Below are 23,309 nucleotides of genomic sequence, written 5' to 3'. Positions count from 1 at the left end.
GATGTAAATTGCCAACAGCCACTCTGGAGAAGTGTATGGTGTTTCCTGAAACATCTAAAAAACAAAGCAACAGAGCCTAGGGCACTTCCACTTATGGTCCTATAGCTTAGGGAAATTAAAATTAAAAAGACACAGCCACCCCAAAGTTTGGGACCGCTCTGTTTACAAGAACCTCGTTTACGGTACAAGTTCAATATCACAGAAAGCGAAAAATGGATAAAGAAGTTGTGGTACTTTCGTACACTGCAATATCACTCAGCAATGAAATCTATGTCATCAGGCCAGTAGCAGCATAATGAGTGGATTCAGGTACGATGATTCTAAGTGAAATAAGTCACACAGAAAAAGAAACATCATAAGGTATCACTAATACACGGAATGTAAACTTGGCTACACAGGAACTGAATTACAAAACAGAATAGGGTCTCAAATGTAGAAAACCAACTTATGCTTGCTTAAGGGGAAGGTGAGTTGGGGTGCTGCATAAAACCAGAGATTGAAATTAACACAGATACCTTTCCATAAGCCAAATATGTAATAGACAAGAACTACTCCTTGCTCAACGAAGTGGACTCAACACCCCATATTAAAAGCCTAAGAATACACCTGACTAGTAAGAATCTTAAAACGTATGGATTTATATGTCTCCAAAAGATAATCCAGCGTGTGTACAGCGACATAAAAGCAACAGTGATAGGATTGGTGAGGTTCGGTGAGCAAATGCAGACCCTTTGAAGTCATATTGCATGGTACCCATTCCATGGTTCTCAACTCTCCAGGTTTAAGGGATTCTTCCTTCAGCTAAAACATGCATGTGGAACCCAGAGTATGATCCTCCGTGTGATCGGGAAACGTGTTCAAATGTGTCTCAGTTTTCGTCCTCTGGTACTCGGGTGCAACATTCCAGACGCTTTACTAACACTCTCCCCACTTGGTGAGTCAGTGCCTTTAACCTCCTGTTTGGCCCAGTTTGCAATTTCTGCGGAAAATGAACAGGAATAGGGAGAACCAATGAGAGACTAGCTGGAGGTGTCTGGACGGGCAAATTGAACTCTCATTTCCCACCAAGAAGAGGAATTAAGCAATGGCTCAGCGAGCCATGCCACAACCACACTAGGGCCTGAAGCAATCCTGCGGTGTTGCGGCCAGCTCACAAGAAAGCGAGTTGAAGAAAGGAGCTCAGGGGCCCTGTAATTCACAAACCTGCAGAGTTATACATGACAGCTATCGTCCAAAAATATATTGAAGTAAGGCTGCCAAGAGGGCTTGAAAGCGGGGCAGAATTGCAGGAAACCGATTTCAGGAGGTAGACTGGAATTGCATGTAAAGCATAGGAAAAGAGGCAGAACGTCCACAATGATGCACTTGGCCAAAAAGGGCGTATGTGTTTTTTCCTGAATATATTCAGGAAAAAACGAATACGTCCTTTTTGGCCACCCAAGCAAGCTTGCAAAGGAAATCTGCACTACAATGAAGTCTCACTGCCCCCCGGTCAAAAGGGCCATCTGAAAAAAGTGTAAAATCCAGAAAGGCAGGACAGGCCATGGAGAACTGGGAGCCTAGTTAGGCTGATGGGCGGGATGTAAATTGCCAACAGCCACTCAGCAGAAGTGTATGGTGTTTCCTGAAACATCTAAAAAACAAAGCAACAGAGCCTTGGGTACTTCCACTTATGCTCCTATAGCTTAGGGAAATTAAAATCAAAAAGACACAGCCACCCCAAAGTTTGGGACGGCTCTGTTTACAAGAACCTCGTTTACGGTACAAGTTCAATATCGCAGAAAGTGAAAAATGGATAAAGAAGTTGTTGTACTTACGTACAATGCAATATCACTCAGCAATGAAATCTATGTCATCAGGCCAGTAGCAGCATAATGAATGGATTGAGGTACGATGATTCTAAGTGAAATAAGTCACACAGAAAAAGAAACATCATAAGATATCACTAATACACAGAATGTAAACTTGGCTACACAGGAACTGAATTACAAAACAGAATAGGGTCTCAAATGTAGAAAACCAACTTATGCTTGCTTAAGGGGAAAGGTGAGTTGGGATGCTGCATAAAACCAGAGATTGAAATTAGCACAGATACCTTTCCATAAGACAAATATGTAATAGACAAGAGCTACTCCCTGCTCAACGAAGTGGACTCAACACCCCATATTAAACGCCTAAGAATATACCTGACTAGTAAGAATCTTAAAACCTATGGATTTATATGTCTCCGAAAGAGAATCAAGCGTGTGTACAGCGGCATAAACGCAGCAGTGATAGGATTGGTGAGGTTCGGTGAGCAAATGAAGACCCTTTGAAGTCATATTGCATGGTACCCATTCAATGGTTCTCAACTCTCCAGGTTTAAGGGATTCTTCCTTCAGCTAAAACATGCATGTGGAACCCAGAGTATGATCCACCGTGTGATCGGGAAACGTGTTCAAATGTGTCTCAGTTTTCGTCCCCTGGTACTCGGGTGCAACATTCCAGACGCTTTACTAACACTCTCCCCACTTGCAGAGTCAGTGCCTTTAATCTGCTGTTGGGCCCAGTTTGCAATTTCTGCGGAAAATGAACAGGAATAGGGAGAACCAATGAGAGACTAGCTGGAGGTGTCTGGACGGGCAAATTTAACTCTCATTTCCCACCAGGAAGAGGAATTAACCAAAGGCTCAGCATGCCATGCCAGTATCACACTAGGGCCTGAAGCAATCATGCAGTGTTGCGGCCAGCTCACAAGAAAGCGAGTTGAAGAAAGGAGCTCAGGGGCACTGTAATTCACAAACCTGCAGAGATATAAATGACAGCTATCGTCCAAAAATATATTGAAGTAAGGCTGCCAAGAGGACTTGAAAGCGGGGCAGAATTGCAGGAAACCGATTTCAGGAGGTAGACTGGAATTGCATGTAAAGCATAGGAAAAGAGGCAGAACGTCCACAATGATGCACTTGGCCAAAAAGGGCGTATGCGTTTTTTCCTGAATATATTCAGGAAAAAACGCATACGTCCTTTTTGGCCACCCAAGCAAGCTTGCAAAAGAAATCTGCACTACAATGAAGTCTCACTGCCCCCCGGTCAAAAGGGCCATCTGAAAAAAGTGTAAAATCCAGAAAGTCAGGACAGGCCATGGAGAACTGGGAGCCTAGTTAGGCTGATGGGCGGGATGTAAATTGCCAACAGCCACTCTGCAGAAGTGTATGGTGTTTCCTGAAACATCTAAAAAACAAAGCAACAGAGCCTTGGGTACTTCCAATTATGGTCCTATAGCTTAGGGAAATTAAAATCAAAAAGACACAGCCACCCCAAAATTGGGGACGGCTCTGTTTACAGGAACCTCATTTACGGTACAAGTTCAATATCACAGAAAGCGAAAAATGGATAAAGAAGTTGTGGTACTAACGTACAATGCAATATCACTCAGCAATGAAATCTATATCATCAGGCTCATAGCAGTATAATGAGTGGATTCAGGTACGATGATTCTAAGTGAAATAAGTCACACAGAAAAGGAAACATCATAAGATATCACTAATACACGGAATGTAAGCTTGGCTACTCAGGAACTGAATTACAAAACAGAATAGGGTCTCAAATGTAGAAAACCAACTTATGCTTGCTTAAGGGGAAAGGTGAGTTGGGGTGCTGCAGAAAACCAGAGATTGAAATTAACACAGATACCTTTCCATAAGACAAATATGTAATAGACAAGAGCTACTCCTTGCTCAACGAAGCGGACTCAACACCCCATATTAAACGCCTAAGAATATACCTGACTAGTAAGAATCTTAAAACCTATGGATTGATATGTCTCCGAAAGAGAATCAAGCGTGTGTACAGCGGCATAAAGGCAGCAGTGAAAAGATTGGTGAGGTTCGGTGAGCAAATGAAGACCGTTTGAAGTCATATTGCATGGTACCCATTCCATGGTTCTCAACTCTCCAGGTTTAAGGGATTCTTCCTTCAGCTAAAACATGCATGTGGAACCCAGAGGATGATCCACCGTGTGATCGGGAAACGTGTTCAAATGTGTCTCAGTTTTCGTCCCCTGGTACTCGGGTGCAACATTCCAGATGCTTAACTAACACTCTCCCCACTTGGAGAGTCAGTGCCTTTAACCTCCTGTTTGGCCCAGTTTGCAATTTCTGCAGAAAAGGAACAGGAATAGGGAGAACCAATGAGAGACTAGCTGTAGGTGTCTGGACGGGCAAATTTAACTCTCATTTCCCACCAGGAAGAGGAATTAACCAAAGGCTCAGCGAGCCATGCCGGAACCACACTAGGGCCTGAAGCAATCCTGCGGTGTTGCGGCCAGCTCACAAGAAAGCGAGTTGAAGAAAGGAGCTCAGGGGCACTGTAATTCACAAACCTTCAGAGTTATAAATGACAGCTATCGTCCAAAAATATATTGAAGTAAGGCTGCCAAGAGGACTTGAAAGCGGGGCAGAATTGCAGGAAACCGATTTCAGGAGGTAGACTGGAATTCCATGTAAAGCATAGGAAAAGAAGCAGAACGTCCACAATGATGCACTTGGCCAAAAAGGGCGTATGCGTTTTTTCCTGAATATATTCAGGAAAAAACGCATACGCCCTTTTTGGCCAACCAAGCAAGCTTGCAAAGATATCTGCACTACAATGAAGTCTCACTGCCCCCCTGTCAAAAGGGTCATCTGAAAAAAGTGTAAAATCCTGAAAGGCAGGACAGGCCATGGAGAACTGGGAGCCTTGTTATGCTGAGGGGCGGGATGTAAATTGCCAAGAACCACTCTGGAGAAGTGTATGGTGTTTCCTGAAACATCTAAAAAACAAAGAAACAGAGCCTAGGGCACTTCTACTTATGGTCCTATAGCTTAGGGAAATTAAAATCAAAAAGAAACAGCCACCCCAAAGTTTGGGACGGCTCTGTTTACAAGAACCTCGTTTACGGTACAAGTTCAATATCGCAGAAAGCGAAAAATGGATAAAGAAGTTGTGGTACTTACGTACAATGCAATATCACTCAGCAATTAAATCTATGTCATCAGGCCCGTAGCAGCATAATGAGTGGATTCAGGTACGATGATTCTAAGTGAAATAAGTCACACAGAAAAAGACGCATCATAAGATATCACTAATACACGGAAGGTAAACTTGGCTACACAGGAACTGAATTACAAAACAGAATAGGGTCTCAAATGTAGAAAACCAACTTATGCTTGCTTAAGGGGAAAGGTGAGTTGGGGTGCTGCATAAAACCAGAGATTGAAATTAGCACAGATACCTTTCCATAAGCCAAATACGTAATAGACAAGAGCTACTGCTTGCTCAACGAAGTGGACTCAACACCCCATATTAAACGCCTAAGAATATACCTGACTAGTAAGAATCTTAAAACCTATGGATTGATATGTCTCCGAAAGAGAATCAAGCGTGTGTACAGCGGCATAAACGCAGCAGTGATAGGAATGGTGAGGTTCGGTGAGCAAATGCAGACCCTTTGAATTCATATTGCATGGTACCCATTCCATGGGTCTCAACTCTCCAGGTTTAAGGGATTCTTCCTTCAGCTAAAACATGCATGTGGAACCCAGAGTATGATCCACCGTGTGATCGGGAAACGTGTTCAAATGTGTCTCAGTTTTCGTCCCCTGGTACTCGGGTGCAACATTCCAGACGCTTTACTAACACTCTCCCCACTTGGAGAGTCAGTGCCTTTAACCTCCTGTTTGGCCCAGTTTGCAATTTCTGCGGAAAATGAACAGGAATAGGGAGAACCAATGAGAGACTAGCTGGAGGTGTCTGGCCGGGCAAATTTAACTCTCATTTCCCACCAGGAGGAGGAATTAACCAAAGGCTCAGCGAGCCATGCCGGAACCACACTAGGGCCTGAAGCAATCCTGCGGTGTTGCGGCCAGCTCACAAGAAAGCGAGTTGAAGAAAGGAGCTCAGGGGCCCTGTAATTCACAAACCTGCAGAGTTATAAATGACAGCTATCGTCCACAAATATATTGAAGTAAGGCTGCCAAGAGGACTTGAAAGCGGGGCAGAATTGCAGGAAACCGATTTCAGGAGGTAGACTGGAATTGCATGTAAAGCATAGGAAAAGAGGCAGAACGTCCACAATGATGCACTTGGCCAAAAAGCGCGTATGCGTTTTTTCCTGAATATATTCAGGAAAAAGCGCATACGCCCTTTTTGGCCAACCAAGCAAGCTTGCAAAGGAAATCTGCACTACAATGAAGTCTCACTGCCCCCCGGTCAAAAGGGCCATCTGACAAAAGTGTAAAATCCAGAAAGGCAGGACAGGCCATGGAGAAGTGGGAGCCTAGTTAGGCTGATGGGCGGGATGTAAATTGCCAACAGCCACTCTGGAGAAGTGTATGGTGTTTCCTGAAACATCTAAAAAACAAAGCAACAGAGCCTAGGGCACTTCCACTTATGGTCTTATAGCTTAGGGAAATTAAAATCAAAAAGACTCAGCCACCCCAAAGTTTGGGACGGCTCTGTTTACAAGAACCTCGTTTACGGTACAAGTTCAATATCACAGAAAGCGAAAAATGGATAAAGAAATTGTGGTACTAACGTACAATGCAATATCACTCAGCAATGAAATCTATGTCATCAGGCCCATAGCAGCATAATGAGTGGATTCAGGTACGATGATTCTAAGTGAAATAAGTCACACAGAAAAAGAAACATCATAAGATATCACTAATACACGGAATGTAAACTTGGCTACACAGGAACTGAATTACAAAACAGAATAGGGTCTCAAATGTAGAAAACCAACTTATGCTTGCTTAAGGGGAAAGGTGAGTTGGGGTGCTGCATAAAACCAGAGATTGAAATTAGCACAGATACCTTTCCATAAGCCAAATATGTAATAGACAAGAGCTACTCCTTGCTCAACGAAGTGGACTCAACACCCCATATTAAACGCCTAAGAATATACCTGACTAGTAAGAATCTTAAAACCTATGGATTTATATGTCTCCGAAAGAGAATCAGGCGTGTGTACAGTGGCATAAACGCAGCAGTGATAGGATTGGTGAGGTTCGGTGAGCAAATGCAGACCCTGTGAAGTCATATTTCATGGTACCCATTCCATGGTTCTCAACTCTCCAGGTTTAAGGGATTCTTCCTTCAGCTAAAACATGCATGTGGAACCCAGAGTATGTTCCACCATGTGATCGGGAAACGTGTTCAAATGTGTCTCAGTTTTCGTTCCCTGGTACTCGGGTGCAACATTCCAGACGCTTTACTAACACTCTCCCCACTTGGAGAGTCAGTGCCTTTAACCTGCTGTTGGGCCCAGTTTGCAATTTCTGCGGAAAATGAAGAGCAATAGGGAGAACCAATGAGAGACTAGCTGGAGGTGTCTGGACGGGCAAATTTAACTCTCATTTCCCAACAGGAAGAGGAATTAACCAAAGGCTCAGCGAGCCATGCCAGAACCACACTAGGGCCTGAAGCAATCCTACGGAGTTGCGGCCAGCTCACAAGAAAGCGAGTTGAAGAAAGGAGCTCAGGGGCACAGTAATTCACAAACCTGCAGAGTTATAAATGACAGCTATCGTCCAAAAATATATTGAAGTAAGGCTGCCAAGAGGACTTGAAAGCGGGGAAGAACTGCAGGAAACCAATTTCAGGAGGTAGACTGGAATTGCATGTAAAGCATAGGAAAAGAGGCAGAACGTCCACAATGATGCACTTGGCCAAAAAGGGCGTATGCGTTTTTTCCTGAATATATTCAGGAAAAAACGCATACGCCCTTTTTGGCCAACCAAGCAAGCTTGCAAAGGAAATCTGCACTACAATGAAGTCTCACTGCCCCCCGGTCAAAAGGGACATCTGAAAAAAGTGTAAAATCCAAAAAGGCAGGACAGACCATGGAGAACTGGGAGCCTTCTTATGCTGATGGGCGGGATGTAAATTACCAACAGCAAACCTGCAAAAGTGTATGGTGTTTCCTGAAACATCTAAAAAACAAAGCAACAGAGCCTAAGGCACTTCCACTTATGGTTCTATAGCTTAGGGAAATTAAAATCAAAAAGACAAACCCAACCCAAAGTTTGGGAAGGCTCTGTTTACAAGAACCTCGTTTACGGTACAAGTTCAATATCGCAGAAAGCGAAAAATGGATAAAGAAGTTGTGGTACTTACGTACAATGCAATATCACTCAGGAATGAAATCTATGTCATCAGGCCAGTAGCAGCATAATGAGTGGATTCAGGTACGATGATTCTAAGTGAAATAAGTCAAACAGAAAAAGAAACATCATAAGATATCACTAATACACGGAATGTAAACTTGGCTACACAGGAACTGAATTACAAAACAGAATAGGGTCTCAAATGTAGAAAACCAACTTATGCTTGCTTAAGGGGAAAGGTGAGTTGGGGTGCTGCATAATACCAGAGATTGAAATTAGCACAGATACCTTTCCATAAGCTAAATATGTAATAGACAAGAGCTACTGCTTGCTAAACGAAGTGGACTCAACACCCCATATTAAACGCCTAAGAATATACCTGACTAGTAAGAATCTTAAAAAACCTATGGATTTATATGTCTCCGAAAGAGAATCAAGCGTGTGTACAGCAGCATAAACGCAGCAGTGATAGGATTGGTGAGGTTCGGTGAGCAAATGCAGACCCTTTGAAGTCATATTGCATGGTACCCATTCCATGGTTCTCAACTCTCCAGGTTTAAGGGATTCTTCCTTCAGCTAAAAGATGCATGTGGAACCCAGAGTATGATCCACCGTGTAATCGGGAAACGTGTTCAAATGTGTCTCAGTTTTCGTCCCCTGGTACTCGGGTGCAACATTCCAGATGCTTTACTAACACTCTCCCCACTTGGAGAGTCAGTGCCTTTAACCTCCTGTTTGGCCCAGTTTGCAATTTCTGCGGAAAATGAACAGGAATAGGGAGAACCAATGAGAGACTAGCTGGAGGTGTCTGGACGGGCAAATTTAACTCTCATTTCCCAACAGGAAGAGGAATTAACCAAAGGCTCAGCGAGCCATGCCGGAACCACACTAGGGCCTGAAGCAATCCTGCGGTGTTGCGACCAGCTCACAAGAAAGCGAGTTGAAGAAAGGAGCTCAGGGGCACTGTAATTCACAAACCTGCAGAGTTATAAATGACAGCTATCGTCCAAAAATATATTGAAGTAAGGCTGCCAAGAGGACTTGAAAGCGGGGCAGAATTGCAGGAAACCAATTTCAGGAGGTAGACTGGAATTGCATGTAAAGCATAGGAAAAGAGGCAGAACGTCCACAATGATGCACTTGGCCAAAAAGGGCGTATGCGTTGTTTCCTGAATATATTCAGGAAAAAACGCATACGCCCTTTTTGGCCAACCAAGCAAGCTTGCAAAGGAAATCTGCACTACAATGAAGTCTCACTGCCCCCCGGTCAAAAGGGCCATCTGAAAAAAGTGTAAAATCCAGAAAGGCAGGACAGGCCATGGAGAACTGGGAGCCTTCTTATGCTGATGGGCGGGATGTAAATTACCAACAGCCAACCTGCAAAAGTGTATGGTGTTTCCTGAAACATCTAAAAAACAAAGCAACAGAGCCTAGGGCACTTCCACTTATGGTCCTATAGCTTAGGGAAATTAAAATCAAAAAGACACAGCCACCCCAAAGTTTGGGACAGCTCTGTTTACAAGAACCTCGTTTACGGTACAAGTTCAATATCGCAGAAAGCGAAAAATGCATAAAGAAGTTGTGGTACTAACGTACAATGCAATATCACTCAGCAATGAAATCTCTTTCATCAGGCCCATAGCAGCATAATGAGTGGATTCAGGTACGATGATTCTAAGTGAAATATGTCACACAGAAAAAGAAACATCATAAGATATCACTAATACACGGAATGTAAACTTGGCTACACAGGAACTGAATTACAAAACAGAATAGGGTCTCAAATGTAGAAAACCAACTTATGCTTGCTTAAGGGGAAAGGTGAGTTGGGGTGCTGCATAAAACCAGAGATAGAAATTAGCACAGATACCGTTCCATAAGCCAAATATGTAATAGACAAGAGCTACTGCTTGCTCAACGAAGTGGACTCAACACCCCATATTAAACGCCTAAGAATATACCTGACTAGTAAGAATCTTAAAACCTATGGATTTATATGTCTCCGAAAGAGAATCAAGCATGTGTACAGCGGCATAAACGCAGCAGTGATAGGATTGGTGAGGTTCGGTGAGCAAATGCAGACCCTTTGAAGTCATATTGCATGGTACCCATTCCATGGTTCTCAACTCTCCAGGTTTAAGGGATTCTTCCTTCAGCTAAAACATGCATGTGGAACCCAGAGTATGATCCACCGTGTGATCGGGAAACGTGTTCAAATGTGTCTCAGTTTTCGTCCCCTGGTACTCGGGTGCAACATTCCAGACGCTTTACTAACACTCTCCCCACTTGGAGAGTCAGTGCCTTTAACCTCCTGTTTGGCCCAGTTTGCAATTTCTGCGGAAAATGAACAGGAATAGGGAGAACCAATGAGAGACTAGCTGGAGGTGTCTGGACGGGTAAATTTAACTCTCATTTCCCACCAAGAAGAGGAATTAACCAAAGGCTCAGCGAGCCATGCCGGAACCACACTAGGGCCTGAAGCAATCCTGCGGTGTTGCGGCCAGCTCACAAGAAAGCGAGTTGAAGAAAGGAGCTCAGGGGCCCTGTAATTCACACACCTGCAGAGTTGTAAATGACAGCTATCGTCCAAAAATATATTGAAGTAAGGCTGCCAAGAGGACTTGAAAGCGGGGCAGAATTGCAGGAAACCGATTTCAGGAGGTAGACTGGAATTGCATGTAAAGCATAGGAAAAGAGGCAGAACGTCCACAATGATGCACTTGGCCAAAAAGGGCGTATGCGTTTTTTCCTGAATATATTCAGGAAAAAACGCATACGCACTTTTTGGCCAACCAAGCAAGCTTGAAAAGGAAATCTGCACTACAATGAAGTCTCACTGCCCCCCGGTCAAAAGGGCCATCTGAAAAAAGTGTAAAATCCAGAAAGGCAGGACAGGCCATGGAGAACTGGGAGCCTTGTTATGCTGATGGGCGGGATGTAAATTGCCAACAGCCACTCTGGAGAAGTGTATGGTGTTTCCTGAAACATCTAAAAAACAAAGAAACAGAGCCTAGGGCACTTCCACTTATGGTCCTATAGCTTAGGGAAATTAAAATCAAAAAGACACAGCCACCCCAAAGTTTGGGACGGCTCTGTATACAAGAAGCTCGTTTATGGTACAAGTTCAATATCGCAGAAAGCGAAAAATGGATAAAGAAGTTGTGGTACTTTGGTACAATGCAATATCACTCAACAATGAAATCTATGTCATCAGGCCAGTAGCAGCATAATGAGTGGATTCAGGTACGATGATTCTAAGTGAAATAAGTCACACAGAAAAAGAAACATCATAAGATATCACTAATACACGGAATGTAAACTTGGCTACACAGGAACTGAATTACAAAACAGAATAGGGTCTCAAATGCAAAAAACCAACTTATGCTTGCTTAAGGGGAAAGGTGAGTTGTGGTGCTGCATAAAACCAGAGATTGAAATTAGCACAGATACCTTTCCATAAGCCAAATATGTAATAGACAAGAGCTACTGCTTGCTCAACGAAGTGGACTCAACACCCCATATTAAACGCCTAAGAATATACCTGACTAGTAAGAATCTTAAAACCTATGGATTTATATGTCTCCGAAAGAGAATCAAGCGTGTGTACAGCGGCATAAACACAGCAGTGATAGGATTGGTGAGGTTCGGTGAGCAAATGCAGACCCTTTGAAGTCGTATTGCATGGTACCCATTCCATGGGTCTCAACTCTCCAGGTTTAAGGGATTCTTCCTTCAGCTAAAACATGCATGTGGAACCCAGAGGATGATCCACCGTGTGATCGGGAAACGTGTTCAAATGTGTCTCAGTTTTCGTCCCCTGGTACTCGGGTGCAACATTCCAGACGCTTTACTAACACTCTCCCCACTTGGAGAGTCAGTGCCTTTAACCTCCTGTTTGGCCCAGTTTGCAATTTCTGCGGAAAATGAACAGGAATAGGGAGAACCAATGAGAGACTAGCTGGAGGAGTCTGGACGGGTAAATTTAACTCTCATTTCCCACCAAGAAGAGGAATTAACCAAAGGCTCAGCGAGCCATGCCGGAACCACACTAGGGCCTGAAGCCATCCTGCGGTGTTGCGGCCAGCTCACAAGAAAGCGAGTTGAAGAAAGGAGCTCAGGGGCCCTGTAATTCACACACCTGCAGAGTTGTAAATGACAGCTATCGTCCAAAAATATATTGAAGTAAGGCTGCCAAGAGGACTTGAAAGCGGGTCACAATTGCAGGAAACCGATTTCAGGAGGTAGACTGGAATTCCATGTAAAGCATAGGAAAAGAAGCAGAACGTCCACAATGATGCACTTGGCCAAAAAGGGCGTATGCGTTTTTTCCTGAATATATTCAGGAAAAAACGCATACGCCCTTTTTGGCCAACCAAGCAAGCTTGCAAAGGAAATCTGCACTACAATGAAGTCTCACTGCCCCCCGGTCAAAAGGGCCATCTGAAAAAAGTGTAAAATCCAGAAAGGCAGGACAGGCCATGGAGAACTGGGAGCCTTCTTATGCTGATGGGCGGGATGTAAATTACCAACAGCCAAACTGCAAAAGTGTATGGTGGTTCCTGAAACATCTAAAAAAAAAGCAACAGAGCCTAGGGCACTTCCACTTATGGTCCTATAGCTTAGGGAAATTAAAATCAAAAAGACACAGCCACCTCAAAGTTTGGGACGGCTCTGTTTACAAGAACCTCGTTTACGGTACAAGTTCAATATCACAGAAATCGAAAAATGGATAAAGAAGTTGTTGTACTTACGTACAATGCAATATCACTCAGCAATGAAATCTATGTCATCAGGCCAGGAGCAGCATAATGAGTGCATTCAGGTACGATGATTCTACGTGAAATAAGTCACACAGAAAAAGAAACATCATAAGATATCACTAATACACGGAATGTAAGCTTGGCTACACAGGAACTGAATTACAAAACAGAACAGGGTCTCAAATGTAGAAAACCAACTTATGCTTGCTTAAGGGGAAAGGTGAGTTGGGGTGCTGCATAAAACCAGAGATGGAAATTAACAAAGATACCTTTCCAGAAGACAAATATGTAATAGACAAGAGCTACTCCTTGCTCAACGAAGCGGACTCAACACCCCATATTAAACGCCTAAGAATATACCTGACTAGTAAGAATCTTAAAACCTATGGATTGATATGTCTCCGAAAGAGAATCAAGCGTGTGTACAGCGGCATAAAGGCAGCAGTGAAAGTATTGGTGAGGTTCGGTGAGCAAATGAAGACCGTTTGAAGTCATATTGCATGGTACCCATTCCATGGTTCTCAACTCTCCAGGTTTAAGGGATTCTTCCTTCACCTAAAACATGCATGTGGAACCCAGAGTATGATCCACCGTGTGATCGGGAAACGTGTTCAAATGTGTCTCAGTTTTCGTCCCCTGGTACTCGGGTGCAACATTCCAGACGCTTTACTAACACTCTCCCCACTTGGAGAGTCAGTGCCTTTAACCTCCTGGTTGGCCTAGTTTGCAATTTCTGCAGAAAATGAACAGGAATAGGGAGAACCAATGAGAGACTAGCTGGAGGTGTCTGGACGGGCAAATTTAACTCTCATTTCCCACCAGGAAGAGGAATTAACCAAAGGCTCAGCGAGCCATGCCGGAACCACACTAGGGCCTGAAGCAATCCTGCAGTGTTGCGGCCAGCTCACAAGAAAGCGAGTTGAAGAAAGAGCTAAGGGGCCCTGTAATTCACACACCTGTAGAGTTCTAAATGACAGCTAACATCCAAAAATATATTGAAGTAAGGCTGCCAAGAGGACTTGAAAGCGGGGCAGAATTGCAGGAAACCGATTTCAGGAGGTAGAGTGGAATTGCATGTAAAGCATAAGAAAAGAGGCAGAACGTCCACAATGATGCACTTGGCCAAAAATGGCGTATTCTTTTTTTCCTGAATATATTCAGGAAAAAACGCATACGCCCTTTTTGGCCAACCAAGCAAGCTTGCAAAGGAAATCTGCACTACAATGAAGTCTCACTGCCCCCCGGTCAAAAGGGCCATCTGAAAAAAGTGTAAAATCCAGAAAGGCAGGACAGACCATGGAGAACTGGGAGCCTACTTAGCCTGATGGGCGGGATGTAAATTGCCAACAGCCACTCTGGAGAAGTGTATGGTGTTTCCTGAAACATCTAAAAAACAAAGCAACAGAGCCTAGGGCACTTCCATTTTTGGTCCTATAGATTAGGGAAATTAAAATCAAAAAGACACAGCCACCCCAAAGTTTGGAACGGCTCTGTTTACAAGAACCTCGTTTACGGTTCAAGTTCAATATCGCAGAAAGCGAAAAATGGATAAAGAAGTTGTGGTACTTACGTACAATGCAATATCACTCAGCAATGAAATCTATGTCATCAGGCCAGTAGCAGCATAATGAGTGGATTCAGGTACGATGATTCTAAGTGAAATAAGTCACACAGAAAAAGAAACCTCGTAAGATATCACTAATACACGGATTGTAAACTTGGCTACACAGGAACTGAATTACAAAACAGAATAAGGTCTCAAATGTAGAAAACCAACTTATGCTTGCTTAAGGGGAAAGGTGAGTTGGGGTGCTGCAGAAAACCAGAGATTGAAATTAGCACAGATACCTTTCCATAAGCCAAATATGTAATAGACAAGAGCTACTCCTTGCTCAACGAAGTGGACTCAACACCCCATATTAAACGCCTAAGAATATACCTGACTAGTAAGAATCTTAAAACCTATGGATTTATATGTCTCCGAAAGAGAACCAAGCGTGTGTACAGCGGCATAAACGCAGCAGTGATAGGATTGGTGAGGTTCGGTGAGCAAATGCAGACCCTTGGAAGTCATATTGCATGGTACCCATTCCATGGTTCTCAACTCTCCAGGTTTAAGGGATTCTTCCTTCAGCTAAAACATGCATGTGGAACCCAGAGTATGATTCACCGTGTGATTGGGAAACGTGTTCAAATGTGTCTCAGATTTCGTCCCCTGGTACTCGGGTGCAACATTCCAGACACTTTACTAACACTCTCCCCACTTGGAGAGTCAGTGCCTTTAACCTGCTGTTTGGCCCAGTTTGCAATTTCTGCGGAAAATGAACAGGAATAGGGAGAACCAATGAGAGACTAGCTGGAGGAGTCTGGACGGGCAAATTTAACTCTCATTTCCCACCAGGAAGAGGAATTAACCAAACGCTCAGCGAGCCATGCCGGAACCACACTAGGGCCTGAAGCAATCCTGCGGTGTTGCGGCCAGCTCACAAGAAAGCGTGTTGAAGAAAGGAGCTCAGGGGCACTGTAATTCACAAACCTGCAGAGTTATAAATGACAGGTATCATCCAAAATTATACTGAAGTAAGGCTGCGAAGAGGACTTGAAAACGGTGCAGAATTGCTGGAAACCGATTTCAGAAGGTACACGGGAGTCGCTCTTAAAGCATAGGAAAAGAGACAGAACTTGGAAAATAATGCACTTGGCAAAAGAGGGCATATGTGTTTTATCCAGAGCTCTCATAACCGAGGGGAGGAGATTCCCAGCAGGCTCCAACTGCCACCTGAAGGCTCACGTTGTCAAGGCAACGTGAGCAAGCCAGGCAGGAGTTACCTCACAGCAGAGGTCCCAGCTCACAGAAGGGTGAGAAAATCAGCCAACATCAGACTCTCACCAGAGGGTCCACATCACCAAGGGGATGGGAACCAGGCAGGAGTGTCTTCACACCAGTGGGGCCACATCATCGAAAGGTGAGGTACTCAGCACATGTGTCCTCAAACCAGAGGACCCACATCACCAAGGGCCTCGGAGTGAGGCAGGCAGGAGTAGCCTCACAACACTGGGCCCATAGAACAAAAAAGTGAGGAATCCAGCAGTTGGAACCTCCCAGCAGGCGGCCCAGAGCACCGAGGCTATGGGATCCAGGCCACAGTGAACTCACAGAAGAGGGCCCATGTCATGAAACTGAGCAACCCAGCCATTGGGACCTCAGAGCAGGAGGCCCACATCCCCATGGGGATATAAATCTGGTAGGAGTGTCCTCGCACCACTGAGAACATATCAGAAAATTTTGGGAGACCAGCAGTTAGGGCCTGACGCCAGAGGACCCTCATCACCAAGGGAAGGAGGCTCCCAGCAGGCTCCAACTGCCACCAGAGGGCTGACGTCGCCAAGGTGATGTGTGCCAACCAGGCACGAATGACCTCACAGCAGAGGGCCCACCTCAGAGAAGTGTGATGAACCCAGTCAGGATCACACTCGCACCAGAGGGCCCACATCACCAAATGGATTCGAACCAGGCAGGAGTGTCCTCACATGAGTAGGGCCACATCATCTAAAGCTGAGGAACCCAGAACATGTGGCTTCAAACCATAGGACACCCATCATCAAGGGGCTGGGAGTGAGGCAGGCAGGAGGAGCCTCACAAAAGAGGGCCCAAAAATAAGAAAGGTGAGGAGTGACCTCACAGCAGAGGGCCCACCTCACAGAAGGGTGAGGAACACAGCCAGGATCAGACTCTCACCAGAGGGTCCACATCACCAAGGGGATGGGAACAAGGCAGGAGTGTCCCCAAACCAGTGGGACAACATCATCGAAAGGTGAGGATCCCAGCACATGTAGCCTCAAACCAGAGGAACCACATCACTAAGGGGTTCGGAACGAGGCTGGCAGGACCAGCCTCACAACACAGGGTCCATAGAATATAAAAGTTGAGGAATCCAGCAGTTGGAACCTCCCAGCAAGTGGCCCAGAGCACCGAGGCTATGAGATCCAGGCCGCAGTGAACTCACAACAGACGGCCCACATCATGAACCTGTGAGCAGCCCAGCCGTTGGGACCTCAGAACAGAAGGCCCACATCCCCATTGGGATGGGAACCTGGCAGGAGTGGCCTCGCACCACTTAGCACATATCAGAAAATGTTAGGAGCCCAGCAGTTAGGGCCTGACGCCAGGGGGCCCTCATAACTGAGGGGAGGAGACTCCCAGCAGGTTCCAACTGCCAACAGAGGGCCCACGTCTACAAGGAGGCATGCGTCAGCCAGGCAGTAGTGACCTCACAGCAGAGGGCCTATCTCACAGAAGGGTGAGGAACCGAGGCAGGATGAGACTCTCGCCAGAGGGCCCACAACACCAAGGGGATGGAAACCAGTCAGGACTGTCCTCCCACCAGTGGGGCCACATCATCGAAAGGTGAGGAACCCAGCACATGCGGCCTCATATCAGAGGACATACATCACAAAGGGGATGGGAGTGAGGCAGGTAGGAGTAGCCTAAATACAGAGGGCCCAAAGAATAAAAAAGGTGAGGAATCCAGCAGTTGGAACCTCCCAGCAGGCGGCCGAGAGCACAGAAGCTATGGGATGCAGGCAGGAGTGAACTAACACCAGAGAGCCCACATCATGAAACTGTGAGCAACCCAGGCGTTGGGACCTCAGAGCAGAAAGCCCACATCCCCATGGGGATGGGAACCTGACAGGAGTGTCCTGGCATCACTGGGCTCACATCAGAAAACGTGGGGAGCCCAGCAGTTATGGCCTGATGCTAGAGGGCCGTCATCACCGAGGGCAGGAGGCTCCCAGCAGGTTCCATGTGCCAACAGAGGGCCCATGTCGCCAAGGTGATGTGTGCAAGTCAGGCAGGATTGACCTCACAGCAGAGGGCCTACCTCACAGAAGAGTGAGGAACCCAGCCAGGATAAGACTGTCACCAGAAGGCCCACATCACCAAGGGGATGGGAACCAGGCAGGAGTGTCCTCACACCAGTGGGGCCACATCATTGAAAGTTGCGGAACCCAGCACATGTGGCCTCAAACCAGAGGACCCACATCACGAAGGGGTTGCGAGTGAGGCAGGCAGGAGGAGCATCGCAACACAGGACCCATAGAATACAAAAGTTGAGGAATCGAGCAGTTGGAACCTCCCAGCAGGCGGCCCAGAGCACAGAGGCTATGGCATCCAGGCCAGAGTGAACTAACAGCAGAGAGCCCACATCATGAAACTGTGAACAACCCAGCCGTTGGGACTTCAGAGCAGAAGACCCACATCCCAATGGGGATGTGAACCTGGATAGAGTGTCTTCGAACCACTGGGCACACATCACAAAATGTGGGGAGCCCAGCAGTTAGGGCCTGACGCCAGAGGGCCCTCATCACCAAGGGGAGGAGGCTCCCAGCAGGCTCCAAGTGCCACCGAAGGCTCATGTCCACAAGGCGAGGTGAGCAAGCCAAGCAGGAGTGACCTCACAGCAGACGGCCCACCTCACAGAAGGGTGAGGAACCCAGCCAGGATCAGACTCTCAACAGAGGGCCCACATCACCAAGGGGATGTGAACCAGGCAGGAGTCTCCTAAGACCATTGGTCCCACATCATCGAAAGGTGAGGAACCCAGCACATGTGGCCTCAAACCAGACGACACACATCACGAAGGGGCTGGGAGTGAGGCAGGCAGGAGGATCCTCACAACAGAGGGCCTAAAAAATTAAAAAAGTGAGGAATCCAGCAGTTGGAACCTCCCAGCAGGCGGCCAAGAGCACAGAGGCTATGGGATCCAGGCCACAGTGAACTAACACCAGAGAGCCCACATCATGAAATTGTGATCAACCCAGCCGTTGGAACCTCAGAGCAGAAGGCCCACATCCCCATGGAGATGGGAACCTAAGAGGAGTGCCCGAGCATCACTGGGCTCACTAAGAAAAGTTGGGGAGCCCAGCAGTTAGGGCCTGACATCAGAGGGCCCTCATCACAGAGGTGAGGAGGCTCCCAGCAGGGTCCAAGTGCCACCAGAGGGCTCATGTTAACAAGGCGAGGTGAGCAAGCCAGGCAAGAGTTACCTGATAGTAGAGGGCCCACCTCACAGATGGGTGAGGAACCCAGCCAGGATCAGACTCTCACCAGAGGGCCCACATCACAAAGGGGATGGGAACCAGTCAGGATTATCCTCACACCAGTGGGGCCTCATCATCTTAAGGTGAGGAACCCAGCACATGTGTCCTCAAACCAGAGGACCCACATCACCAAGGGCCTTGGAGTGAGGCAGGCAGGAGTAGCCTCACAACACAGGGCACATAATATAAAAAACGTGAGGATTCCAGCATTTAGACCTTCCAGCAGGCGGCTCAGAACACCGAGGCTATGGGATCCAGGCCGCAGTGAACTCACAGCAGAGGGCCCACATCATAAAACTGTGAGCAACCCAGGCGTTGGGACCTCAGCGCAGAAGGCCCACATCCCCATGGGAATGGGAACCTGGCTGGAGTGTCCTCGCACCACTGGGCGCACATCAGAAAATGTGGGGAGCCCACCATTTAGGGCCTGATGCCAGAGGGCCGTCATCACCGAGAGGAGGAGGCACCCTGCACGCTCCAACTGCCACCAGAGGGCTCACGTCTCCAAGGTGACGTGTGCCAGCCAGGCAGGAGTGACCTCACAGCAGAGGGCCTACCTCACAGAACGTTGAGGAACCCAGCCAGGATTAGACTCTCGCCAGAGGGCCCACCTCACCAAGGGGATGGGAACCAGGCAGGAGTGTCCTCACACGAGTGGGGCCACATCATCGAAAGGTGAGGAACGCAGCACATGTGGCCTCAAGCCATAGGACAGTCATCACCAAGGGGCTGGCAGTGAGGCAGGCAGGAGGAGCCTCACAACAGAGGGCACATAGAATAAAAAAGTTGAGGAATCCAGCAGTTGGAACCTCCCAGCAGGCGGCTCAGAGCACCGATGATAAGGGATCCTTGCCAGAGTGAACTCACAGCAGAGGGCCCACATCATGGTACTGTGAGCAAGCCAGCCGTTTTGACCTCAGAGCAGAAGGCCCATATCCCCATGGGGATGGGAACCTGGCAAGAGTGTCCTCACTCACTTGGCACACATCAGAAAATGTGGGGAGCCCAGCAGTTATGGCCTAAGGCAAGAGGGCCCTCATCACTGAGGGGAGGAGGATCCCAGCACACTCCAACTGCCACCAGAGGGCCCACGTCGCCAAGGTGACGTGTGCCAGACAGGCATGAATGACCTCACAGCAGAGGGGCCACCTCACAGACGGGTGGGGAACCCAGCCAGGATCAGACTCTCACCTGAGGGCCCACATCAGCAAGGGGATGGGAACCAGTCAGGACTGTCTTCCCTCCAGTGGGGCCACATCATCGAAAGGTGCGGAACCCAGCACATGTGGCCTCAAATCAGAGGACACATATCACAAAGGGAATGGGAGTGAGGCAGGCAGGAGTAGCCTAAAAACAGAGGGCCCAAAGAATAAGAAAGGTGAGGAATCCAGCAGTTGGAACCTCCCAGCAGGTGGCCGAGAGCACAGAAGCTATGGGATGCAGGCAGGAGTGAACTAATAGCAGAGAGCCCACATCATGAAACTGTGAGCAACCCAGGCGTTGGTACCTCAGAGCAGAAGGCCCACATCCCAATGGGGAGGTGAACCTGGCTGGAGTGTCCTCGCACCACTGGGCGCACATCACAAAATGTGGGGAGACCAGCAGTTAGGGCCTGACGCCAGAGGGCCCTCATCACCGAGGGGAGGAGGCTCCCAGCAGGCTCCAAGTGCCACCAGAGGGCTCATGTCCACAAGGCGAGGTGAGCAAGCCAGGCAGGAGTGACCTCACAGCAGACGGCCCACCTCACAGATGGGTGAGGAACCCAGCCAGGATCAGACTCTCAACAGAGGGCCCACATCACCAAGGGGATGTGAACCAGGCAGGAGTCTCCTAAGACCATTGGTCCCACATCATCGAAAGGTGAGGAACCCAGCACATGTGGCCTCAGACCAGACGACACACATCACGAAGGGGCTGGGAGTGAGGCAGGCAGGAGGATCCTCACAACAGAAGACCCAAAAAATTAAAAAAGTGAGGAATCCAGCAGTTGGAACCTCCCAACAGGCGGCCAAGAGCACAGAGGCTATGGGATCCAGGCCTCTGTGAACTAACACCAGAGAGCCCACATCATGAAAATGTGAACAACCCAGCCGTTGGGACTTCAGAGCAGAAGGCCCACATCCCCATTGAGATGGGATCCTAAGAGGAGTGCCCAAGCATCATTGGGCTCACTAAGAAAAGTTGGGGAGCCCAGCAGTTAGGGCCTGACGCAAGAGGGCCCTCATCACCGAGGGGAGGAGATCCTCAGCACGCTCCTACTGCCACCACATGGCTGACTTCACCAAGGCAATGTGTGCCAGCCATGCAGGAGTGACCTATCAGCAGTGACCTCCCTCACAGAAGGGTGAGGAACACAGCCAGGAACAGACTCTCACCAGGGGGTCCACATAACCACGTAGATGAGAACCAGGCAGGAGTGTCCTCACACTAGTGGGGCCACATCATCGAAAGGTGAGGAACCCAGCAAAGGTGGCCACAAACCAGAGGACCCACATCACCAAGGGGTTGAGAGTGAGGTAGGTGTCTGGACGGGCATATTTAACACTCATTTCCCACCAGGAAGAGGAATTAACCAAAGGCTCAGCGTGCCCTGCCAGAAGCAAATTAGGGCCTGAAGCAGTCTTGCGGGTTTGCGGCCAGCTCACAAGAAAGCGAGTTGAAGAAAGGAGCTCAGGGGCCCTGTAATTCACAAACCTGCAGAGTTATAAATGACAGCTATCGTCCAAAAATATATTGAAGTAAGGCTGCCAAGAGGACTTGAAAGCGGGGCAGAATTTCAGGAAACCGATTTCAGGAGGTAGACTGGATTTGCATTTAAAGCATAGGAAAAGAGGCAGAACATCGACAATGATGCACTTGGCAAAAAAAGGGCGTATGAGTTTGTTCCTGAATATATTCAGGAAAAAACACATACGCCCTTTTTGGCAAACCAAGCAAGCTTGCAATGGAAATCCGAACTACTATGAAGTGTCACTTCCCCCCGGTCTAAAGGGCCATCTGAAAAAAGTGTAAAATCCAGAAAGGCAAGACAGGCCATGGGGAAAAAGGAGCCTTGTTATGCTGATGGGCGGGATGTAAATTGCCAACAGCCACTCTGGAGAAGTGTATGGTGTTTCCTGATACATCTGAAAAACAAAGCAACAGAGTCTAGGGCATTTCCACTTATGGTCCTATAGCTTAGGGAAATTAAAATCAAACAGACACAGCCACCCCAAAATTTGGGACGGCTCTGTTTACAAGAACCTCGTTTACGGTCCAAGTTCAATATCACAGAGAGCGAAAAATGGATAAAGAAGTTGTGGTACTTATGTACAATGCAATATCACTCAGCAATGAAATCTGTGTCACCAGGCCTGTACCAGCATAATGAGTGGATTGAGGCACGGTGATTCTAAGTGAAACAAGTAACACAGAAAAAGAAACATCATAAGGTATCACTAATGCACGGAACGTAAACTTGGCTACACATGAACTGAATTACAAAACAGAACAGGGTCTCAAGTTTAGAAAACCAACTTATGCTTGCTTAAGGGGAAAGGTGAGTTGGGGTGCTGCATAAAACCAGAGTTTGAAATTAGCACAGATACCGTTCCATAAGCCAAATATGTAATAGACAAGACCTACCCCTTGTTCATCGAAATGGACTCAACAATGAGGTATCACCTCACACCTGTTAGAATGGGCATCATCTGAAAATCTACAAACAACAAATGCTGGAAAGGGTGTGGAGAAAAGGAAGCCTCTTCCACTATTGTTGGGAATATAAATTGATACAGTCACTATGGAGAACAATATGGAGTTTCTTAAGAAACTAATAATAGAATTACCATATGATACAGCAATCCCAGTACTGGACATATACCCAGACAAAACCATAAATCAAAAAGAGACATTCACCGTAATGTTCATTGCATCACTATTTACAATATCGAGGTAATGGAAGCAACCTAAATGCCCACAGACAGACGAATGCATAAAGATGTGGTACATATATAAAATGGAATATTACTAAGCCATGAAAGGAATGAAACTGGGTCATTTGTAGAGACGTCGATGGATCTAGAGACTGTCATACAGAGTGAAGTAAGTCAGAAAGAGAAAAACAAATCTTGTATATTCATGCATATATGTGGAACCTAGAAAAACTGTACAGATTAACCGTTTTGCAAGGCATAAATAGAGCAACAGATGTAGACAACAATCGTATGGACAACAAGGGGGGAAAGCTCTTGGGGGTGGTGGTGGTGGGAGGAGTTGAGAGATTGGGATTGGCATGTAAACATTTATATGTATAAAATAGATAACCAATAAGAACCTGCTG

The sequence above is a fragment of the Pseudorca crassidens genome (genome assembly GCF_039906515.1).
Source record: "Pseudorca crassidens isolate mPseCra1 chromosome 1 unlocalized genomic scaffold, mPseCra1.hap1 SUPER_1_unloc_3, whole genome shotgun sequence".
Taxonomy (NCBI): domain Eukaryota; kingdom Metazoa; phylum Chordata; class Mammalia; order Artiodactyla; family Delphinidae; genus Pseudorca; species Pseudorca crassidens.
This window is presented reverse-complemented; position numbering follows the sequence as displayed.